The sequence below is a fragment of the Lutjanus erythropterus genome, chromosome 16, assembly GCF_056507025.1.
Source record: "Lutjanus erythropterus isolate fLutEry1 chromosome 16, fLutEry1.hap2, whole genome shotgun sequence".
Classification (NCBI taxonomy): Eukaryota; Metazoa; Chordata; class Actinopteri; order Lutjaniformes; family Lutjanidae; genus Lutjanus; species Lutjanus erythropterus.
This window is the reverse complement of record NC_139332.1, coordinates 9,670,669-9,694,386: the sequence shown is the minus strand read 5'-3', so window position 1 is coordinate 9,694,386 and position 23,718 is coordinate 9,670,669. Positions and strand designations below refer to the sequence as shown.

The following is a 23,718-nucleotide window of genomic DNA, read 5'->3' as shown; positions in this document are numbered from 1 at the left end:
GAGCAGTAAGTTGTTTTGAAAAGGTCACCTATGATCTTATCAAGTGGAGACACAGGAACGAATGTTTCTCTCTTCTCAGAGAATCCTTGCACAGTTTAAGAAAAACAGAAAGATTGCTGGTCAGAAAGAAAAAGGTGCCTGTAAACTGGATGACAAATACAAAAAACAGCTGCAGTCAAAGCCTTAACAATGAATGGGTCAGCTGGGTGTTGTGTTTGCTGCAGTCCTGCACAATTTGGCTTTTTTCAGTTATAGCTGGAAATAGCTTCCACTTTTAGTGAGTTTATAATAGATGCCGGCATGTGGCAACCACAAAAGAGCAATTGTAAGTGTCCAATTTCCACAAAGGAGCTTGTGTTTAAATAGTGCAGTGGCACAAATGGATCTCTACAGAGGTGACTCAGGACTTTTTTAGGCTGGGAAGGTGACTGTTTTGTAGGGTTTGTTTCAGGTGGATTTTAACAATTCTTATTCTGATTCTGCTCTCCCTTTGCCTGTTCAGCTCACCTGCTTACTTCGGTTCTTAGAGCCTCTGTAAACCTAACACATCCACTACAGTCTTCTAAATTTATGGTCTTATGTATGTACATAGTACTGAGCATATAAAAAGGACTAGAAATCAGATTTAATCCAAATTCTAAATATTATCATCAAAGCTTTTGTATACTTTACTGTATTGGGTTTGAATTGTGCTCGGAAATTTATCATGAAAATGATGCAATTAATTCCACAAACCAATCATAAAAAAATCCATGTCGGTTGCTCTGTGGGTGCAACAAAACTTCTCTGCTCACACTGCTGCAGCTGCTGTCTGAGTCTACAAGGAGCCGAGGCCGTTATACCACTCCCTTAACATTTAACCTGGCTGGAATCAAAATCAGTTTAAGTGTGCAATATATTTAGAACATTTGCCCTACTTTACTTTGCTGTTAGACACCTTTTACTGACAGCAAACTCAAGCCGTTGTCTGTGCTGTCTTCATAGCCAGAAAACTTGATTGAACAAAAAAGAAAATTCAATCGCAGGACACTTAAGTTGCTGGTCTACTGCTGCCTTGATACACAGCAACTAGCTTTAGTTCAGACCCAAGCAAACATGTTACAACACCAAAGCCACACCAAAGTCGAACAATAACACAAACTAACTAACAAACACAATACAATGTTCACAAAGTTTCTCTTGACTGTCCTTCAGTATTACAACATTAATATAATACTCTCCTAGCCTGCGAGAATAGCTACATTAGCTTCACAGCATGATAACGCTGAGTTAGCATCTAATGCTGTGGCTTCTTTTTCTTTCAACTTTATAGGGCAGATTAACCAACAAAATGAACACTAAAACTAGGGTTGCTATATCCACTTTTTTTCTGTGGAAGTGGGCTACTTTTTTTTTTAAGTGTCGCCGCAGGAAGAATTTTTTGTCTGCTTCTTGGATGGACCTATTTTGGATGCAAATTACATTGATAATATGTATAAATACATATCCATATTTTTTTCAAATGAGATCATTTATTTCTGCTTTCTACCCTGAACCCTACCTGACTCCAGGTCAGCATGTACACTCACAGACCTGGCACACTTCACACATGCCCACATACCATAAACACACACTGCTTGCTGGGCTGGTTTTGGGCTGGTTTCGATCTGTCATTGGGCTACTCTTGTCACACAGACCTGACAACCCTGACTAAAACAACAACAAAAAAAAGCTTGTAAGTTTTAGTCGGGCCACAAACAGCCAATATCAATCCATCCTTGAGCTCGAACCATTACTGGCCCTTGTATTACTTGTTGAATATTTTAAACATTAATTCATTCATCTATCAAGCACTGAAGTGCAAACAAGAAGGGCCTAGCAACTTGGAAAAGAACGTAAAAATACAGACATAGCGGTTCTTGCCATCCCCTATGGTTGGCTTGTCAATAGCACAGTATTTTTAAATTGTGGAAATTGCAACAGACTTGCCTGCTTTGGAATCGTAATTTTGGAATTGACTCTTGTTTGGAACTGGTTCTCAATGCACAACCCTACTATCTTAAAATTTTTCCAAACCGTTTGCGTAAGGCATTACTTGCACAGACACACATGCTTGCTTGGGTACAGGAGCACACACTCAAGATTCACAAGGTTAACTGCTGCAGGATGGATGCAGACAGATGTTGAGGGCAGCTGTGTGGAGAAAGATCACAAAAGGAGGCTCATGTTGGGGCAGCAACACCTTTTCCCCTGAGAGGCCGTCATTAAATTACAAGTATTCAATTAATAAATCTTCACACTCTTTGTTAAATGTCTACGACTCCTGATGACAGCAAGGATGAAAGTTTAACTCTCCCTAAATCATTGACCGTGTCCACTGCAGTGGCTCTGTAAATCACTGACTGCATCAACAAAGACACCACATGCATACTAACTTCTGCCACAAGCTGTGAGTTTATTTTGACTTTTCTCTTTCATGCACACACGCACACACAAAGTCACACAAACCAAAGTGTGTGACATTGTTTCTTGCCTCTGACTGAGGCAGATGAGATTTTATCCCTCTGTTAGGGAAGCAAATGTAGCAGATAATAGAGTTTCCTGTGGAGGACAGCGAGAGGCGCGACTAGCCAGCCGAGCAAACACATTGGTAACTTATCCCATCCGAAAGAATCAAAATAAACACTGCTCACGCCAGCAAAATAGGCAGCCCGTAGGATCATTCTAAGCATTCCAAGTTCAGTTGCTGTCTTCCAGTCAGGTGCTCAGGTCTCATCTTACTGAGGTAGAAATCTATTGTGGGAGACTATTCGGGTGTTGGAGGTTATCTGGAGATAACTCTGGGTGTTTCTTTTTCCTGGATTAGGCAGCCTTCCAGAGCAAATAAATCAAATCCCTGAGGAATCAATGAGATCCATTCAGAATACAGATTAACTGGTTTCTATGCCGTTTTCTCATTTTGCCTGTCTTGGAGAAGGTGACAGGCACATGCATTAACACATTTATTCATATTTGTGTGCACAAAGGTATGCATGTAGTGCACTAGAGATTTGCTTGTTGTTTGAAGAGAAACAATGAATGGAAACACAGACATATGAATGTATAAAATATGGACTGCTGATCTACCTGTTTATGCAGCCTGATGCCACAGCTACAGTTTCTTTAAGAATATAAAAACGTTTGGTGCTGTGCTTACAGATAGCTGCTGGCTAACTAGATTCCAGCTGCCTGAGCCAGACAAACAGCTTTGTCCAGGAAAAAGTCACAGGAAAATTGCAGCAAAAATGGCAATAATTGTGGATGACATCAACACAGCTAAACAGGTTGTGTAAGTTGACTTACACAACAGACATAGTAACTCTTAAAGCTACAGTAATCAGTATTTTTTAGAACAATCAGATCACTATGTACAAGGTGAAAGGGGTCATTCGAAGTGACAAACCTATTGAGAATTATCACCCAACTCTGCAGTTCTCAGGTTTACTAAAACCTTTTTTCCCTTCTGGAACACCGTTGTTACTGATTATACCAGAAATTTTACAAGAGAATATGTTTATTGACATTAAGGTGTAATGGTACTTATATTTGTGCAGCCTCCTTGGTTCAGCACGCTCTGTCACCCAAAATCATCCATTTATATCTACTACTCTGACATGTGGAACAGAAAAGTGTAAGGTTTAACATTACAACAGCATCATCCTAACGTGTCTATTAGCAGGATGAGATAAAAAACAAACTGGAAGGTGAGTCCCTGGCCCCACTGTGGCCGATAAGCCTGTTTTTCTCTGTGGCTATGTGACCAGAGCAGCGTGCGCCCTCAGCCCCCTGGCGGGCGGTGGATGAATCATCATCTCTGGTGACCCGACACATTATCACTGGAATGTATATTATACCTCATCATTGGTCTGATTAGTCTCGTGTCGGTCAGAGTTGTGATTAAAGGTTCGCAGAAGATTTTCAGATTTCAAACTGTCTGTGTTGTGCTGCTCTGTATAAACAAGCACAAATTGTTCAGGCATTATTAACAGGTCAGAGTCTTATATTCTTATTGAATGTTTAATATTTTCAAAATAAAACATAAATAACGTAATACTTTATTTTCAACTTTTCAATAAAAAAAAAAAATCTCCCTGCTGAAACAAAAACACACCAAACCATGACTGTGAAACTAAGGTCAAGTTTAATCTCTAAGGTCAATAAGGTGAATTTTGTGTACTTTTACACCTCTGGTCAGTCTTTCACTTTAGATCTTAGGCTTGCTAATAAACTCAGTTAGCATTGGTTTAGACTGTTTGGCGATGCTGGGGTTCTGTATATAATTACCCTTCCAGCAGATTTCAGTATGTACGATCATATCCAGTTGTCAAGAAAACATTACATTTGAAATCTCACTCCTGCTACCCTGTGCTGCAACTCTGCTGCTGCTGTGTGGAGCAGACACTTTCAGTTTATAATTGTAGCGTCTGTCATCCAACTAAGTGCTGATAACACGCTTAGACACTGGGGGCGGCTGGTAAGTAATGTAATCTGTGCATGTTTGAACACTGTCACAACACTGATGATAAAACTTCAGAGTTCAGTTTTTATAGATTGCTCTGCCTCCAAGTGACCAGAAAAATCAATGATGCTGTTTTAAAATGACATATTTCTTCAATCGTCCTAAAAAATGTGAACTGCTCTTATCAACCGCCCTGTGTGTAAGTCACTACTGTTTGGTTAAGAGAAAACAAAACACCCATCCCCCCATCCCCCCACCTCATTCACTTGAATTTAAAGGTGAATGTTTAGTGTGCAGAGATGGAGATATGCTCTTTCTGAGTTTTCTGCAGAGAAGAGAATGAAATTTAGAAGACAGGACTGAAATCTTGCATCTTCCAACTGTCATCAACTTTAGTACCAAATTGCCAGTTTGAATTTTGGCTTCGATAAACCCCACAACAGCGCAACAAAGGATCAAATCCCAGGGGAACCCACTTATGCTAATGCCAGTGCATTCAAAGTCACTGCTTGTGGTGCTAATATGAATCGCTTTATTCCCAAAATGCTGTAATTTCCCTCAAATATACCACACACAGCCCTGAAAACCTGCTCTGCACCTCCCACCAAATGGGATCAATTGGCCTGGCAACATGCTGTTGCTGTGCACGATGACGTCTTTGACAGTCCGTTCACGTCAACAAGCAGCGGAGGCCCGTGCACTCACACAGACATGACAGCTTCAGGGACAAAGACACATTAGTTCCATCACACACAGGTGGTCCCTGTAATTCTCCCACATATAGACGCTCGCTGACACTGACATGAAACCTATAATGATAAAGGAGGAGGAAGAGCACAAGATGAAGAGGTTGTGTATGAGAAAAAAAAAAAGGAAAGGGAGGATGACTCAATCTGGATTCACACCTCAGAGGGAGAAGACGAGCAGACAGACAGGGAGAGAGACAGGGAGTGAAAAGGCAATGAAGATGGAAGGACGGAGAACGATAGGAGGCTGCCGACAGATAAGCCGAGCTTGTAGAAAATTGCCCCAACAGGCGTTCAGAAGAGAAAGACATGTATCTCATTGAGTCTGAAGGGGCCTTAACGCATGTTCATTCCAGCTGTCAGACTGATAGTAAACACTAAGTCTAATCCCAGTTGCAAATGCGTGGGAGATTCTGTGTGTGTGTCTGTGTCTGTGTGTGTGTCACTGTGTGTATGTGTATGTGTACATGCCAGCCCAGCTTGATGGCAATCTAGCTGATTGGATAAGCTAGTTAAACATGTTTGCGTGCCACAGTCAGTAGTAATAAAGCTTATATTTCGATGGCAGTTCTTTCAGTCAACACACTTATTAGGATGGTGTGAGTGCTATACATCAAAACAAAGGCTTTTCTTAAAGGGACATTTCACCCAAAAATCAAAAAATACATATTTTTCCCCTGGCCTATAGAGTTGCAGAGTTTTTGGAGATATGTTTGCCTTCTACACAATATAATGGGATAAAATGGCACTCGGCTAAAATACGTTTGAAAAATTCAAAACCAGTGTGTCTTTCCAAAGAGCATGACCTGGTTATTCAACAAGAAAGCTACTTTCTTTCTACTAGAAAGTAAGCAGTTCCAACATGAAATTTGCTCACAAGATCAACAAGGATGAGATTTACTACTTAGATATTGAAACGATGTACCGAATGACAGGCAGTTTTCAAAACTCCACAGGATCATGGCATTTTGGTCGATGCCATAAAGGATATTGTACTTCAGTACCCGGTCCTTGTCATGGTTAATTTTTATGACATGAGATGAATAAGAAGATATGGAAAATTGTCAGGCTCACTGGATCAAACACCAGTGGTCTAATGTGAATGTGCTACATTATTATGAAAACACTTCTCCCACACTTCTACTTCATCAAATAATGATGCTGAGCGTACTGCAGTGAGTCTGTTAATGAAGCAATTCCTGTATGTTGGTCCAAGGCCAAGTTTGAAGGATGACAGGTCATTGTGGATGGTACATTGAAGATGAAATAATAAAAAGTGAGTGCTGCCTGTATAACTGCTAAATAAGATTGTCATATGACAGAAAATGTATGACGTATATGTAAAAAATTTGATAACTGATAACTTCTACCAAGTGATGAGTTGCTATATTTCACTGTAACTCTGTTTGGACCACTGGTTGGACAAAAAAAAGCAAACTCAAACGTCACTAGGAAACTGTTTCACTCTTTTTTGTGATACTTTATAGTTTAAACATTTAATCAGCAATGAAAGGAGCCATTATCTGAAGCAATGAGATGACATGACAGGTAGCCTGGTAGCTCAGTTGGTAGAGTGTATGCCTTATGTACCGAGGCTGTGAGTCCTCTGCAGCAGCCGTGGGTTTGACTCCCACCTGTGTCCCTTTGCTGTGTGTGTTCCCCCACTCTCTCCCCCTGTCCTCACTTCAGCTGTCCAATAAATTTAAAGGCATAAAAGCTCAAAAATACATTTAAAAAATGATATTATAATAGGCGAGGCCATGCAGGAGCTAAATAATTTATGTATTCAATAATTGCAAAAGACAAAATGGCCTATCTTGGCCTAACAGCTTTTAACAGCCACAAAAGAAGAACTTTTCATCAAGGCTATATTTGGCAACATCACAGACATTAAACAGACAAAGGTATGCCTCTACATTACTGGTGGAATTAACTTTCTCATAACAGTGGATTCAAAGGAAAATGCAAATGGAGCTGACTTGACTAATGTGATAAAAACCGCAAAACAATCTACTTGAGTTACAGGGGCATTCAGGGTTTGACCTAAAATCAGATCACACTTGAAGTATCCTTAGCTACTTTTTTTTGTAAAAAACATTTTTTTCCCTTCTGCACACTTGCAGCAAGAGGCTACATGAGGAAGAGAACAAGGCTGAAAAGCAGTGGGCTTACACTGTCATTATTATGAGGCTCAGGCGCAGGCTTTAACTGAATGTAGCCTGGAGGGGAAAATGTGTTGGTGTCCCTGTGACTGAAAATGATTAGCTGGCAAAAGCTGTAATTGAGTTGGAAACAGAGCAAAAATGGGAAGCTAGGTCTCCCATACAGTAGTCATTTCCTGTGTGTGTGTATATGTGTGTGCAAGTGTATGGATGTGTGTGTTTGCAATGGCAATAACCTTTGTGAGAGTGGAAAAAGTACAATGGACTGTAGCAGCAATAGGGGAGCAATCAATAGGATACCAGTCCAATACCAGCCTTTGCCATGAACTACACTATAAAGTGTGTGTGTGTGTGTGTGTGTGTGTGTGTGTGTGTGTGTGTGTGTGTGTGAGAGAGAGAGAGAGAGAGAGAGAGAGAGGGAGAAAGATAAATAACAGAGTATAGAAATCTGATGGGACGGGATGATATGTGGATGATAAAACCACACCCTGAATGGTCTTCATGGCAGCTTACCAAACCATCAAAAGTCAAACAGATGAATACAGGGTGTTGTCTTGACAACAGTTACCCGGCTCTCTGCCAAACAGCCGTCCAGCAGCGGATGATGCTTTTGGCCAATCGAAGCAGTCACTCTGCCAACTGGACCAGACCAATTGGCTGACTGATATACGGGCTTGATGTGGGGGTTTATTGAAAATCTCAGTCTTCCACATCCCACGTGATGCCATGTGTTTGATTTGATGTTTATTGTTGAATTGAGCAGGACAGCATTATACTGGTTGTTTACAAGAAGCAACCAGACTGAATTCTAATGCACTGTCTTTATACAAACGTATGGTGCAGGATTGAGCAATAATTTGGCGATAATAGTAATCTTAGTGTATCATGATATGATTGTATTATGCTATTTCATAAAATTCTGCTCTGTAAGTTATAGTTCCAAACTGATATTATCATTTCCTACTGAGGTACGCTGTGTTTACTTTACACTGTGTTTACGAGAGATAAAACCATACAAATATTTGTGTCCTGCTAAAACATAGTGTAACAGTAGAACAGTAGAGACAAGCCATGAAGTCAGCAAACTGATTCAGTAGTATCAGTTGCACAATGTCCACAGATAGCACACAGGACAATGTCAGACAGGTTTTGCACAGCCACAGTCCTGAAAGACTTGATTTAGACTTTCCCTCAGACTTGGGACTTGTATAGAATGACTCCAGACATGCGACTTGTATAGAATGACTCCAGACTTTACTTGAGACTTGTGTGGAATGACTTGACATTTGTAGAGAACCAGAAAATGTGGTGTGAATGTTGGATGTTGAAAACTGGTTTGCTGGCTTTTAAAGTTTGACATGAAAAAAAAAAAAAGAAATATTTTAAGGTTTGTTAAAAAGAAGCTAAATTGAATTCTTGGCTTTAATTTGTATGAAGAAGCTGGTGAAGGAGTATGAAAAGTTTGTGTGTGGTGTGAAAGGAATAAAGGATGTAGGGTATATTGTAAGCTGGGAGCTGAACTTCATTGCTAGCTTGAATTAGTATGATGAAGCTGCTGGAGGAGCATAAATAATTCCTCAGTGGTAAACTCTGGCTTTAAAAGTTAATACCAAGAGTATATGATGTGTGGATAATGTGTAGAATGTTTTAAGGTATATTGAAAAGCTGACGCTAAACTGAGACTTTTACAGAATGACTTGAAACGTATAGAACAACTTCAGCCTTGAACTGAGACTTGTATAGAATGACTTGAGACTTGACATGAGATTTCTAATGTATAGCATCACTTGACCCTTGCATAAGACTAGAAAAGGACATTTCTGAGGTAAGTGTGGGTGTGAATGTGAATTTCTGCCTCACAGCCACGGCCAAGTATTTAATTCACTGGATTTAACCAAAAACTAAATCACATTATGTATTAATGTCACAACATAAAACAATGGAATCACCTGAGACTTGTAAAGAATCATTTAAGACCAGAACTAGTACTAGCAAAGACAATTTCTGAGGAAACTGTGGGTGTGAATGCTGAATGTTAAAAAGCTAATGCTAAACTGCATTGCTGGCTTTACAAGTTGAGTAATATGAATATGAACAATATGGAATATTAAAAGGTTTGTTTAAAAGTTGACACTAGACTGAATTACTGGCTTTAATTTGTCTGAAGAAGCAGGTGAAGAAGTGAGAGTAGCTGGAAAAGTGGGAAAGGGGTGAAGGTAAGCTGGGAATAATGGCTGGGAGCTACATTCTGGCTTTAAAAGACAAAGAATACCTAAGTCTAAGTAGAAGTAATAGTAGTAATTGTATTTGCAAAAGTATTGATAGTAATAGTAGTTACACTAATTGTGTTGTCAGGGTGTGAAGATTTGAAAAGAACAAAGTATCAGCGCCGGATGCTTCAATCCAGAAATGTTAGTATTGTATTGTTCTTCATAAATGGTGAAAGCCTCTTTATATAGAGTGAAAATGAATGGTTATGTAAGAAATGACAGAGTCATGAGAGGAAATGTTGGTGCTGAGCCGATGCTTTCTATCAGTGAGATCTCCATATTATTCTAATCTACATATATTCTCTGTGGTGACTGGTGCAGGAAGGATGCATCGCTATAGAAACGCAGCTCACCTCTGTGAGAGTTCAAACTCTAATTTAAGACCAGGCGGCATGTCGAGCCTGGGGAGAAACACGGGGGACAAAACGACTGTGTGCGTGTGCCCTTATGAGTCAGTCTCTCGGCTAACCTTTACCACCCATATCTCCAAAACGTCATTTATTCACCTCAGTATTTTATTTACTGCCACAATTATTAAACATTTACTGAAGTCTGGCTGACTCATGTCTGAGTGCTGCTCTAATTGTCGGCTATTGTTTCTTTCCGTGCCCTATCAAACCTGCACTGCCCTGTAAAATGTGGCTAATAATATTCAGGCAACACCTTTAAACTCAGACAGAGGTGGAAAGATGCCAGCACGCACACACACACACACACACACACACACACACACTATGCACAAACAGACAAGCAAACACTTTCCTACATTACATAAGCCCTGGTGGAGAGTTGTTTGGTTGTAAGGCTCAGGTGTTTCTGGACAATAACAGTTGCTAGAACAAATATACCCATGTCCCGTAAGTGTGCGCGCGCGCACACACACACACACACAGCATTAGTGTATTTATTGTGTAGAGTGTTGAAAGAAGAGTAAAGAAACAGGGGAAAATTGCCTGCAGCACTCACCCCTGCTCCTGCTCTGAAAGCTATCCTGTCATCACTAGCCTTTGTTGGCATGAACATTTAATGTGTTCTGTAACAATGACTGGTGGTGGGAGGCACATCAACGTCTTACAACCTACAGATTAAAGGCAGACAGTGTTCAAAGCTACAATATGTGTCATTCTTCAAGTTCAATCAATTAATCACTTGCATTTCAGATGTTGCCAAACACAACCATGTCATCTTAGCACTCTCTGAAATCCCTAATATGCAACAAAGCATTTAAGGATATGGTTTCATAATCTCGTGGAAAGATAGTTTGTTATAAAGACACAGTATTGCAGTACAGCTATTTGAATGTAAAATAAACATGTGGAAGTACTGTGTATGTCAAACATATTTGCCTTAACTGGTCGAATGTGGAAAGAAGTGCATAACTCTTCTCATTTTCTTCTTCATGCATCAAAATTTGAAGCTTTTAAGCCAGGGGGTGCCGGTCAGATTGTATTCACCTGCTGACACTCAGCCATCCTCACCAAAACTCAAGAAGTAGACTAGTTTAGCAGTAAACATGATGCACATGTTTAGGGGTGGGAATCTTTCTGTCCGATATGACTCAGAATCTCTTCTTGACTGAATGAATAGAAAAGGGGGCACAATGTTCAGTCTCTTGCTCCAGTTTCTCTGAAATACAGTATGAAACATAACTGGCAATTAAATGGTCCACAGCCTTTTTATATTAAAAAGTTAACTTCATTAATTAATGAATTAATCAATTTGAAAGCATCAGTCTTCTGTCTGCGACAATATAAAAATGAGGTGGAGTGCTCCGCTGCATTAACATTATGTCTCCAGTAGGGCTGCACAATTAATCACAAAATTAACAAAATGGCAGTATGGCCAAGTGCAATATCCAAATCGCAGAACCAGAATCAAATTGCAAATTTTTGAAAAGGAAAAATGGGTGAGACAACAGTATTATAATGAAGTACTGTAGTGCTGCAGAGAAGCCCCAGCCTGCAAATCTTGTTCTCCAGATAACAGAAAAACTGTTTTTTGGGGCAGACCCCAGCAAACATCACATCATCACAATTTTAATTTTTTTCAGTTAAAATGAAAATTGCAATGCAGAAATGATCATTCCCACTAATAGTATCGCACATTGCAATTTCAGTTAAATAAGTATAATATAATATGCAGCTCTAGTCTCCAGAAGAGGAGAGCAGCCTCTCTGCTGCACCGTTAGCTCTGAGGAAAGCCACTGCTGTCCAGGATGGAGAGTTTTAAAGGTGAACAGACTGAGCAGAGAGTGACTTTATTCACCACAGTGTTAGTTTAAGTTGTTAAATGGCGCGGTGTGTGTCTCTCACCCACTCTGCTCCGTTAATATCTCAAGTATTCACAATACACTTCATTTTCATCTCGCAAATGCAATTAACGCCATTTGCATCACATTTGATACATGAGTTTTTAAAACCTCTACAACATCAGTGCGATCAATACTCCTGAAAAACCTGTTGAATGCAATCTGAGACATGTCTTCTTCTCTCTGGTGGATTATCAGCGCACACTTTGTACAGGGCAGGCGCAGTGGACTGAGGCACATTACTGGGGGCCTCAAACAGTTTGACCATATGCTTTAATCCTGTATCCTCCACGACTGAGTATGGTCACATCCACAGAAGTAAACACTCCTTTTGCTTTGGCACAGTCTGACTCTGCAGCGAGAGGCTGCCTGAACGCTGTGGGGAGAAGAAATATATGTAAAATATCATATATGTTGACGATATAGATTTCTTAAAATTTTGTCAAAAGGTCAGATTAACACTTCAATTTAAAAAAACCTAGATTTTTCTGCCAATTATTTCATGTGTCAGGCTTTACAGAGTATTGCATGTTATGTAATGTCTACACCCCTGAGATAATTTAGGCTGCCTCTCTGCTTGTTTTGAACCTGGATTTGGCACTGACAAGGACTCAACAAACATTAGCCCTGACTAATTTAAACCATCTCCTAGAAATTACGTTTATATACAACCTATTTGCAACAGCCAATTTGTCTTGAGGGTAACATGATGCCATTTTCTATTAACATAATGAGGAATGAGGTCTTTAATTAACATACCTGTATACATATCAGTCAATGTTCCCTCACAACATATTTCAGTTGCTTTCTGCCTGCAACACACTATCCACTTGTAGTGACTAACTACAGCATATTCAACTTTTTTATGGTTATGTTTTTGCACCGGCAACACTTGGTTAGGGTCAAAGAAAGAAAGAAAGAAAAAAGTGTCTAAATACAGAAAAAAGTCAGCATCGCTGAGTGCATCGCTGGTTGGGTTTTTCGGGGCGATTTCTAAAGGAAGATCTAACAAAGCCCACACAGTAGAGGAGACGAACATAACTGGGCCCCATGTTGCCTACACATGAGCCTGAGCACTGAGCTCAAAACATGGCTGGATGTTTAAGTACCTCATGATTCGATTCGATTATGATTCAGAGGGCTACGATTCAACAATAAAATGATTCTCAGTGCATCTCAATGCATCAAAATTTTAGACTTTTAAGCCAGTGGGGGCCGGAGTCAGACTGCATTTATCTGCAGCTGCTCATGTTCAGCCATCCTCAGTAAAACTCAATAAGCAGACATGATGGCTGTGCTACATTTATGGGGGGAATCTTTTTGTCTGATTTGATTTAAAGTCTGTTTTTGATTGAATTAATAGAAAAGAGAGCACAATTTTCAGTCTCTTGCTCCTGAAATACAATATCAAGCATAACTGGCAGTTAAATGGTCTGCAGCCTTTTTATTTAAACAAAAAAGTTAACTGCATTAAAGAATGTATTAATCAATTTGAAAGAATCCTACAGTCCCCTGCTTGTATGTCCATAAAAAACTGAGTTACGTCTTATGTCTGCAGCATTGGAGAGCAGCTTTGTGTTGCACTGTGAGCTCTGAGGAAACACAGCACTGTCCAACATGCAGAGCAGGTACAAAGTTTTTGTGGTGAAACAGACTGAGCAGAGTGATTTTCTTCATCACAGAGTTGGTCGAAGTCATTAAACGCCGCGGCGTGTGACGCTCAGCCATACTCATTTGTTACAGCTGATCGCTGCTCCACTCCGTGAACTACTTAACATCTCTGGCCGATGGTAAAAAGTCTTGCAAATGCAATTATTTCGACACTAAATCAAAACATAATTGCAACCGCTGCCTTTTGAGAAGATGAAGTACATCTCCCTGCTAACTGCTGATAACTCTAGCATGTGCGCGCTGTAGTCTGTCTGAGTTCTGCCCTTTTTGCTCAACTTCATGTTAATTGACATTAAGAAAGTTGATGTTTGACTTCTATGAATCGATTAAGAATCTTCCTCGTCCACATTGCGATGCGACTAAGAATCGTGTGTCTCCCCCACCGCTATTAGGTATAAGCTCCATCATATTTATATATAGTCTGGATGCACATGCTCATATTTACCCTTTATTCTTCCTCAGTCACAGCATTTAAGTTTCATCAGATATTCTAAACAAGGGAACCCCAGGATACACAAAAATACACAAATGAAATACTGCATGTTCTGCCAAGGCAGGTGTACCAATCCCTGTTCCAACAGTGACAGTTTGTCAGTCTGTCACAAGCTTGACACATACAGTACAGACACACCAACGCATTCACACTCACATTCACACCTACAGTTTTTGGATCTCCGGTTCACCTGACTTCTGTGTGTTGAACTTGTAGGAGGAAACTGGAGCACTGCGGGTCTAACAGTAGGTGGATTTATCCCGAACTGTTTGGTACAGGACGTTTGATTCAGTATGAGACTTCCTCGGTTCAGTACGCCCTGTGACTCAAGAAACTACTGCCAAAACAGTCCATTTATGTCTACAGGAAACAGAAGTTCTATAGTGCAAGTTTTACCCGCAAAGTTTTTGCAGTGCGCCTGTTGTTGTAAAACTCTAGTCAGTTTAGCCCAGTTAGCTAGTTTACCACGCTCATGTAGTGTCGCTGTCATCCGAATGGTGAACAAAAAATCAGAGACTGGAGTGTGAGCCGGAGGATCCTTCCATGACATTTTGATTCACTGTAAGAAGAAAATGGGAAATGGTTTGAGTCAAACTGTGTGCCAACCAAAGTTGGCTATGTCTGTGGAAACATTTCAGTCATGTCATTTATGACAGCAGCAACAGACTGGAAGGCGAGTTCTTCTCCCCACAGCGATCAGGCAGCCTCTCACTGCAGATCTGGACTGTGCCAAAGCAATAGGAGTGTTTATCTCTGTGGATATGTCACCATACTCAGTCGCAGAGGATACAGGATTAAAGCATATGGTCAAACTGTTTGAGCCCCACAACAGTGTCCCTGCGCATGTGCAATTCAGTCAGTCCATTGGGCCTGATCTATACAAAGCACAAACTGCAGTTGTTCAGGAATTATCAACAGCTTAGAGTCTTACAAAGGAGCATTACTAACTTTGTGGGTTTTTTTCTTGACAATATGCCAGCATTTAAGTGCCTAAACTGTTACAGATTTAAGACCGGTGAGGCACAGTTAAATGTTTACATTTTCTCAAATAAATGACAAAAAATGTTTGTGTACCATTACACCCCTAGAAGAAACAGACAGATTTCAGAACCATGACCTTCTAGCTGTAAGGTAAAACCTGAACCTGTGAGGTATTTTATTGTTTTTGTGCTGCAGAGTTGTTCCTTCATCCAATCTTAAAGTGTTAGTTCAGATGATTTGATGTGGAGTTGTAAGACGTACCTTTTGATAGTCTGTGTATTAGCTACAGTAAATGCTGGTTGACACACCACTAAGCAATCTTCTGTGTAGACAGGGTCAACAACAAAAGGTATTTTAGCCAATTAAAAAAGACCCAGCTAAAAAACATCAACAGCAGTTAGAAGTGTGTTATATTTATAATATTTTCACTGCTCTACTTCATGATCAGACATCCTTTTCTAATGGGAAACTGCCATTATATAAACCAAATATTACTCTCTCCAAAGCAACCAAACTCATTTTACCTTGCAGAACATGAGTTGCTGGACTACCGCTGCATTGATATATTAGTTTGTTTGTGTTATTGTATGACCTCAAAACTATGCTTTTAAAACAAAGAAGTTCCACAATAATGTAAACAAACTAACTTATTAAGGAAGTTTTCATTATCTTCTGACATTTTATGACCTTAACAACTGATCAAAGAATCAAGAAAATAATCAAGAGACACAAAAATAATTGATAATTGAGATGATGAATTGTTAGCTGCAGCCCTAAACGTGACATTAAATAATCTGAACTACCCCATTAAACTTAACCAACATGTGACCTAAGAAATACCAAATCAATAATTATTGTCTTAGTTCTGAGATCAGCTTCTGACTACAGTTTCTATCATACGTTAACTCTGCATTGTATTTGATTGTACCTGTGGAGCCACCAGAGGACACTGTCAATGGTCTCCACTGATATCTGTGGGTGTTCATTAGTTATCTAGTGATGCCAAACTCCTTCACTCAACATTCCTTTGTTGTTGCTCAACCACTATCAGCCGGTCCATGAGCTCACACACACACACACACGCACTCACACACACTCCCCATCTTTATATTCCAACATCTGTCTCCCTGTGTAATAAAGCATGTGACAGGAATGGATGAATCAATCCTCCAAGAGAGACATACACATGGAGGAGCTCATGCGAGACACCCCCTACAAACACATATACACATACACACTCATGCAAGCGCGCACACACACACAATGAACCGGTGATGCATGAGACAGATGCATGGTACACCTGGCCACCGGCTTACAACAAAATGGAAGTGATACAAAGGGAAGGAAAGAAAGATACAAACAGTGGGGGGTGGTTGCGGGTGTCAGATCGTCATCCATCTACTGCTGCTACCAGAAAAAAGGAAAAAGAAGACACTGGAAAAACAAACACACTCATGCACAGAGACAGGCAGGAAACTGTAGCGTAACATGTTGCTCCAAGCTGATATTATTGTACTCCACAGATTATGGATCAATAGGTCTTTCCAGAGTAGAGGAAGTAGCTATAATCACATGTTTTCCCATCCAGTGATCTGTCAGTCAGCTGATATGTGTCAGTGCAGCATCTTTCCACCTGCTGTTGTAAATGACAGGGAGCTGCGGCTACATCTAATATCACTGCAAAAAGCAAGAAGACGTCTGTAGGAAACAGCCTGTTGCTCATCTTATGTGATCCTCCATGTGTCTGAGTGTGTGGGTTGCTGTATAAGCTCTAAAGCTAAACAATATAAACCACTGAGTAGCACTTATGTAAATCCTGGTGAGATTTATTGAGAATATACAATAACACTGTGCTGTTTGGAAATGCCATAAAGGAGAACACAGCAATGACAGCCTGTGTTTATATAAAGTTTTAAAGTACAGGTCTATAAGAAAACACTAAAATATATTAGTGAAAGCTCCATCTTCTTTATTTGGATTATCACTCAACAGCGTACTGAGAGCACAGAGCACTGGAGCTAAACAACTGGGCATGATTTTGCAGTCTGTTGGGGCTTTTCCACTGACACTGAGTCAAACCGTGCTGTGCTGATTTGCATTTCCATTACCACGTTTATAGTGCCGAGCTGAGTCAAACCATGTCAAGCCAAGCCTGCACATGGTTACGGAAAAGGGGTATATGTTCTCCGTGCGAGCCATGATCCAAACATTAAAGGGACGGTTTGGATTATTTAAGTGTGACAGGATGAGGTACTTATCGATAGTCGGGTTACCTTGATTGTTGATGTAATCAAAGACCTGTCAGTCACTTTGGGAGTAATATCATGTTCCAAATCTTTGTTTTAGATTTTGATGGTAAAGCAACCTTTCATTAAATGAATAGTTCACCTAAAAAAGAAAATTCAGTCTTTATCTATTCACCGATTGAAGGTCGGGTTTGGTTTTTTTAGTCCACAAAACACTGCTGGAGTTTCACAGGTCAACGCTGCAGAAAGCCTCAATACTGCTCGTCTGATAGAATCCAAGTCTCCTAAAGCCACGACATGTCATTCACTTGCGCCTGCACATCGTCACACTACACACACCCAGTTCAGACGGTATGCACATACATGTGAACTTGGCTCAGGATCTACAGTGAAGATTTCCGCTAAAATCATGGCGTAAGTAACATCTTTTAAGTCAACTTGACATGCTGGGGCTTTAGGAGACTTAGTTTACACCAGACCAGCAGTATGGAGGCATTTCATGTTTGGTTTTTTGTTGTTGTTGTTGTTGTTTTGAGGGGGAAACTGGTAATCATTCACTCCCACAGTGTTTTGTGGACTTAAAAACTAAACCTGACCTGCACTCGGGATGAGGGTGAGTAAATAATGACTGAAAAATGTTTTTCCCAAAATCCAAAATGATGTCTCACATCTCTTGTCTCGTCAACTACCTGAAGACATTCAGTTTATGGTCAGAGAATAGCAAAGAAACCAGAAGATGTTCACATTTAAGAAGCTGAAATCAGAGAATGTGGACTTTTTTTCCTTAAAAATTATTATTTAATTATTTAAATCAATTACTTGATTATCAAAGTACTTAGTACTTAGTACTTAATTTCAGAACTGATTAATAATAAATTAATTGACCATTGCAACTCTAATATGCAGTATGTGAACAATCCTGCAATTTACAATTTTACAGACAATTACTGATTGGGCATTTAAAGGACTTAAAATAGAGAATATTAATGTGATGGTTTTATGGATATTTTGAGGAGAAGGCGGTACTGAATAAGATGGTAATTGTGGCGCTGTAATCGCTCCCTCATGGGATGCTGAGCACCTCTTGAGACAGGCTGACTCTTGAGAACTAAGCACTGTCTGCTGAGACCGAAAAAGTGGGTTGCAGTAGAAATAGAGCGACAGAACCAACTGTATGTTTGTTTTGGCTTAATTAAAAGACTAAAAACAATCATACTGCTACAATATCTGGATTGACTGACTGCTTCATTTAAAGTTAACACAAATTCAGAACAGAATAAAATGTGACAGAGTAGCAAACATGCACTGAGAGCCAGCATGCACCACAGATCTGCTCCTGTCCAGTTCAAGGCTGGCAGCAAAAGGGCTCCGGAGCCAAAGTGAGCTGTCACTGCCACCAGCTGTCTGTCATGGACGTTCCCATCACAATTTTGTGTGTGTGTGTGTGTGTGTGTGCGCGCGCATTTGTTTGTGTCCTCCCATATTCATGGAACATCTCTTTGCTGCTTTGTAATGTATATGAACCCGATCAATGAACACTACATTATGTATAGACCCAGCAAAGAATACAAATACGGTCAGTGACTGATGATGCAATAACTCATCTGATGTGACCCTTTGATGCACAGCCACATGAAGGCCACCAGTAATGTGAACAGGCTCACACACAGCACACAGTGGAAGCTGCTCCTATTGATTGTGGAGGAGCTGGTGACAGGGAGGACTGGACTATGCTGGTGGGACTAAACCACATGTTAAGCATCTGTCTGTCTCTCCCTCTCTCTTTACTCACATAGGACAACTCTAAATTACTTTGAAGGCAAATCAGTGGGACTTGAACATACTGGCTTCTTTCGCAAACATGGTCTTTAAAGAACTTATCGATAGTCAATGTATTACCTACAGTAGATGCCCTTCAGCACACCCCTAGTTCAAAGAAGTAGAGCTGGACACCAGCACAAGAGTTAAGCAATGTACTGCTCTGGACAAGGTCAGCAGCAAATCATATTTTAGCCAATTAAAAAACATCTGTATCAGTTTATATGTACGTATATTTAGAATATTTTCACCGCTTTACTTTGTCATCAGACAGCCTTTTCTGACAGGAAACGGCACACAGCTTTTACGCCAGGAGATGCCGGTCGGATTGCATCCACCTGTGGTTACTTATGCTTGGCAATCCTCAGGAAAACGCTAAAGTAGCGTGGTTTAGAACATAAACACAATGCACATATTTACATCCGTCTTGTTTCACCATCCAGTTGTTTCAGCCATAAGGAGTGTACAGCCCAATCTTGTTACAGGCGATCGTGAGGTCGACAACTGTGTTTACTGACATATCTGCATCAAGTTATGATCTTTTAAGAGAGAATCGCAATGCATCTAAGAATCTTTTTTTTTCAACACCACTACTCTGTACTATGTGAAATATGTAGTAATACAGTTCAGAGTACAGTAAAAGCTGCCATGCAGTTGCCTTTATGCCTTCAGAAGTATTTGGATTGAAATTTTAATTAAAAAAAAACAAGTATACCGTGATATACCATCCATGCCTCATATTACACTGTGATACAAATATTATACTGTGGTGCTAATACGCACTTATTACAGTTGGTCCAACTACTAGCCAATTAGAGGGCATTCTTCTGGTACAGAACAGTGCACAAATTAAACACACATTTCATTCAACTGACATATGTGTATCATGCTTATTAAGGCTCTATATGTGTGCAGAGCAGAGAGTTTCCGTGGTGCGACACACAGGTAGCCTCATTCTTTTCATCCATTGATTGCTCCCACAGCATGAAGGACATTCTGGCACTGACTTCCCCGGCTACATCTCCACATCAGAACAGTTTCTGCGTCCGTCCAAGATGTAGGTTATAGAGCGTTCTCTAAGAAAAACACATGACTCACCAAATGTTACACATGCCAGCAGACGTGGTCAACAAAGTGCCCGAGAGGAGAGCATCATGGTCCCAGGTTCAACTGACTCTACAGCCCCTAAGTGTCCTTGAGCAAGACACTAAAGCCTGTAACTGCTCAGTCAGACAGCTCAGGAGGTCTTTAACTGAAACCTTGCCTCATTTGTATAACTAAATAAGTGTATCACACTGACACTGACAGGGTTAAGGGTTCAGCTCCCTCCTCTTGGTGAGGCACCTTTATTAACAGACCAGTGCAACACTGCCTTGACTTCCTTTCAAATCACTTACTGCTTCTCTTAGTTAGGAATTAATAAATACGTGACACATTTTGCAGCCGACACTTGTACACATTAACAAAATGGTACAAAGAGACCCTGTAGAAATCATTAAAAAATGTCCTCCACTCACCCTGTAATGTTTGGAAGAAGAATGAGCTCCTTGCAGCTGTGAAACAAACGCCTCCTCTCAGCTTATTGTCACAGTGGCGGTGTTTTGGTGCTGAACGGTGTCTCCCTCATGTAAAATAACCTTCGTGTTAACTCACCTCTCTCTCTGGAAGAAGATGAATGAACCGCTGCGTCTCCCCTGCCAACACATTAGCATACAGACCGCCCTCCCCGCGCCGCCATTGGTTCCGCTGCCGTCCAAAGGTAGATCCCGGTCGTCTGATTGGACGGAGCGGCCTGTCGATAACACAGCCCGAGCGCGCGACTGTGCCCTCGCGTCCTCTCTGTGGCGCCGCGCGCGAGCGAGAAACAGAGGGAGAGAAAGAGAAAGAAAGAGGAAGAAGGTGACAATGTTGTAATAAGCTATAGAGGAAAAACAAAGGACAGCATTCAAAACAGGAAAAAAAAAACACCTGATAATTGCTGAATATAAGAGTAGGGATAGTAGTAACACTTTTTGTTTGAGCAGCAGTAACTCACTCTCACACTTTGACACATAGTACCTCCATGAGTAACTCTAGGATTTCACAGTTGTCACAATAGTGATTCCTGTTGAACTTTCATCAGACCTGAAAAGTTGAACCCAACAAGACCCATGCCTGACAAAATTCTGTCCGAAACCCGTCCATATATATTAGCATATTTCAAGCAGAACCAATGTTTTTCTTAACAAGCTTCCCTCTATGTAACAAACAGTAGGAGTTAGCAGTGACAGGGACATAAGGGGAAATATGGCCTAAACAGTTTCTGTGGGCACAGATCTCAGAGTTTTATGCTTTTTTTTTGCAATGAAATTAAGCAAGTGAAAGTTCTACATTTTTGCATAATTGTATAATTCATTTGTATAATTCATTAAAATTCAAAGACAATTTGATCCAGAGAGAATAAAACCCCACTCTGTTCTGAGTGTTCAAACGCTAATGTTCAGAGTACCTGTGACAAAGCATCAGGCTACAGTTCATTTTCAGTGGAAGCTGGCAGCATGAAGCCAGAAGCTGACACTTGTTGCTGTATGCTGGGTGTGAGGCACTGCAAATCAAAGCTGAACTGGTCTCAGCACACCAATGGCACAGTGACGCGTCACCGTCACTTCCATATCCTGTCTTCCCACTATTCCTGTGCCGTGTAAACAATGGACAAAAAAACCTACTCTTGCCATTAGCCAGTTTCCATTTTTATTAAACCCTACCCTTTTTTCCTTAGAACAACATCAACAAAAAAGTGCATCTTAACAACCCTACACACAAGCGCTCTTTGACGTCAGCAAGTGCGAAGAAGCACCAACTTTGCAACAATGAAGCTGGCCACATTAAGCCATTTTGTATCACCGAAAGATAGAGAAAGAGAAACAAAGCATCATTTTTGGAGGTCAAACTGATATGACATTGATAAATGTCAATAACAGTGACAAACTGCGTTGTTTTTAGTACCTGGGATGAAAAAAACAAAGCAAAAAAGTAAATAAAACTTTGAGTTGACTACAGTGATTGAACAAAGTTGCAAGTCTATTTCAGTGAAGCTATATTATTTTAGTAGTTATACTCTTAGTTTATATTCTTTTATTTTATTGTAGCTTTATTATTTTAGTGCACCTATATTGTTTTAGTAGTTTTTTAGTAGTTTCTTTTTTGTTTATACACAGTCTTTTATTTTATTGTAGCTATATTATTTTAGTGTAGCTATGTTATTGGCAACTCAAATTTTTTATCTATCATTGTATCTATTATCACTGATAGCAGTTATAAATAGTCTTGCCCACCAGAGGGCAGCAACGACTAGCATCTACCTGTAAGCTACAATTTTATTGCCTATGGTTTAAAGGCAGTACCTCAAGCAGTTGTGGGGGCAGTGTAACCAATAGTTCAAGCAAGACACGATGACAGGACATGACAAACCATGACCAGTTAGTTAGTGAAAACAATCCTCTGTCCACATGTTGCGATGTATGTGACGGCCATACAGCCCACCACCATCAACAACACTGCCGTTGCTTTTGCCTGTCTCTATCTAAAGAGGTACATTACTACAGCCTCCTCCAGGGTCGCCATGTTTGTTGTTGTCAGAAACTTGCGACTCTTCCTCTTCTTCTTTGGGGTAACTTTTGACTTTGAGTGACTCTTTCTGGTGGATGTGTTGCTTAACATCCATGCCAACGTAAAGGATGCACGGAGGTGATGGTTGCATTATTTGAAATGGATGCATCTATTTTCATAATTAAAGGACCATTACTCTCACCTCTGCTATCTCCAAGAACAAGATATAGGATGATTGTGGAAATTCCTGGATAATACTAATTCATGACATTTAAAATTCTTGCTTTTTACATATCTGCACATAGTAACTATGCTTGAGGTTGGGTAAATATTTAGCTCTGGTAAATAAACGACAGTTAAAGTATGTGTCAAACTGACAGACTATCTTTATGCCGTCTTGCAAAGTAAACAGAAGTCAGACATACCTATTATGGCTTATATTTCCATATTTCATCTATTAACTGAGAGAGAAAAGCTCCAGGTGTTATAGAGAGACAAAGAACATGGCCTCTACTTTGTCTCTTAATGATACCAGTGTCATTTTAACAGAGATAAATTGTGACTGCAGAGAATTATTCTGTATCTTTTGTCTTATCGTATGACAGCAGAGCCTCCAATAATGTCCCACATGGTTATATAATGATTTCAACTGTAGTGCATTATTGATTCCTTTAGTGCTGACATGGTTTCACAGTCTATTGTTGTCATTTGCAAAAATCAATTGACTATAGCATCCATTAATATTTTATCTGAGTTTATATAAGATGTCTATCATGACAATAAAGCAGTTTTGATTCACTAAGTTTAACAGAAGCATGTGCAATATGTTATTGGTATTTTCTCTCTGTTTATATGCTGTCGATCTTCCATGTATGCTCATACACTGAGATAACAAAGATCTTATTTAACCATCTGTTCAAACACACATCTTCAAAAGACAGAAAACAGAGCCTGGGTT

The 23,718-nt window shown here is 40.1% G+C and overlaps 1 protein-coding gene across 1 annotated transcript in view; it reads right to left on the bottom strand.

The window, feature by feature from the left end:
- LOC146312724 (hippocalcin-like protein 4) overlaps nucleotides 1-20,827 on the bottom strand; it is a 28,996-nt gene extending 8,169 nt beyond the window's left edge. Inside the window, exon 1 of the mRNA XM_084739365.1 lies at nucleotides 20,690-20,827. The gene's annotated coding sequence lies outside the window, so the exon portion shown is untranslated. The remainder of the gene's footprint in view (nucleotides 1-20,689) is intronic.
- Nucleotides 20,828-23,718: the final 2,891 nt, after the last annotated feature.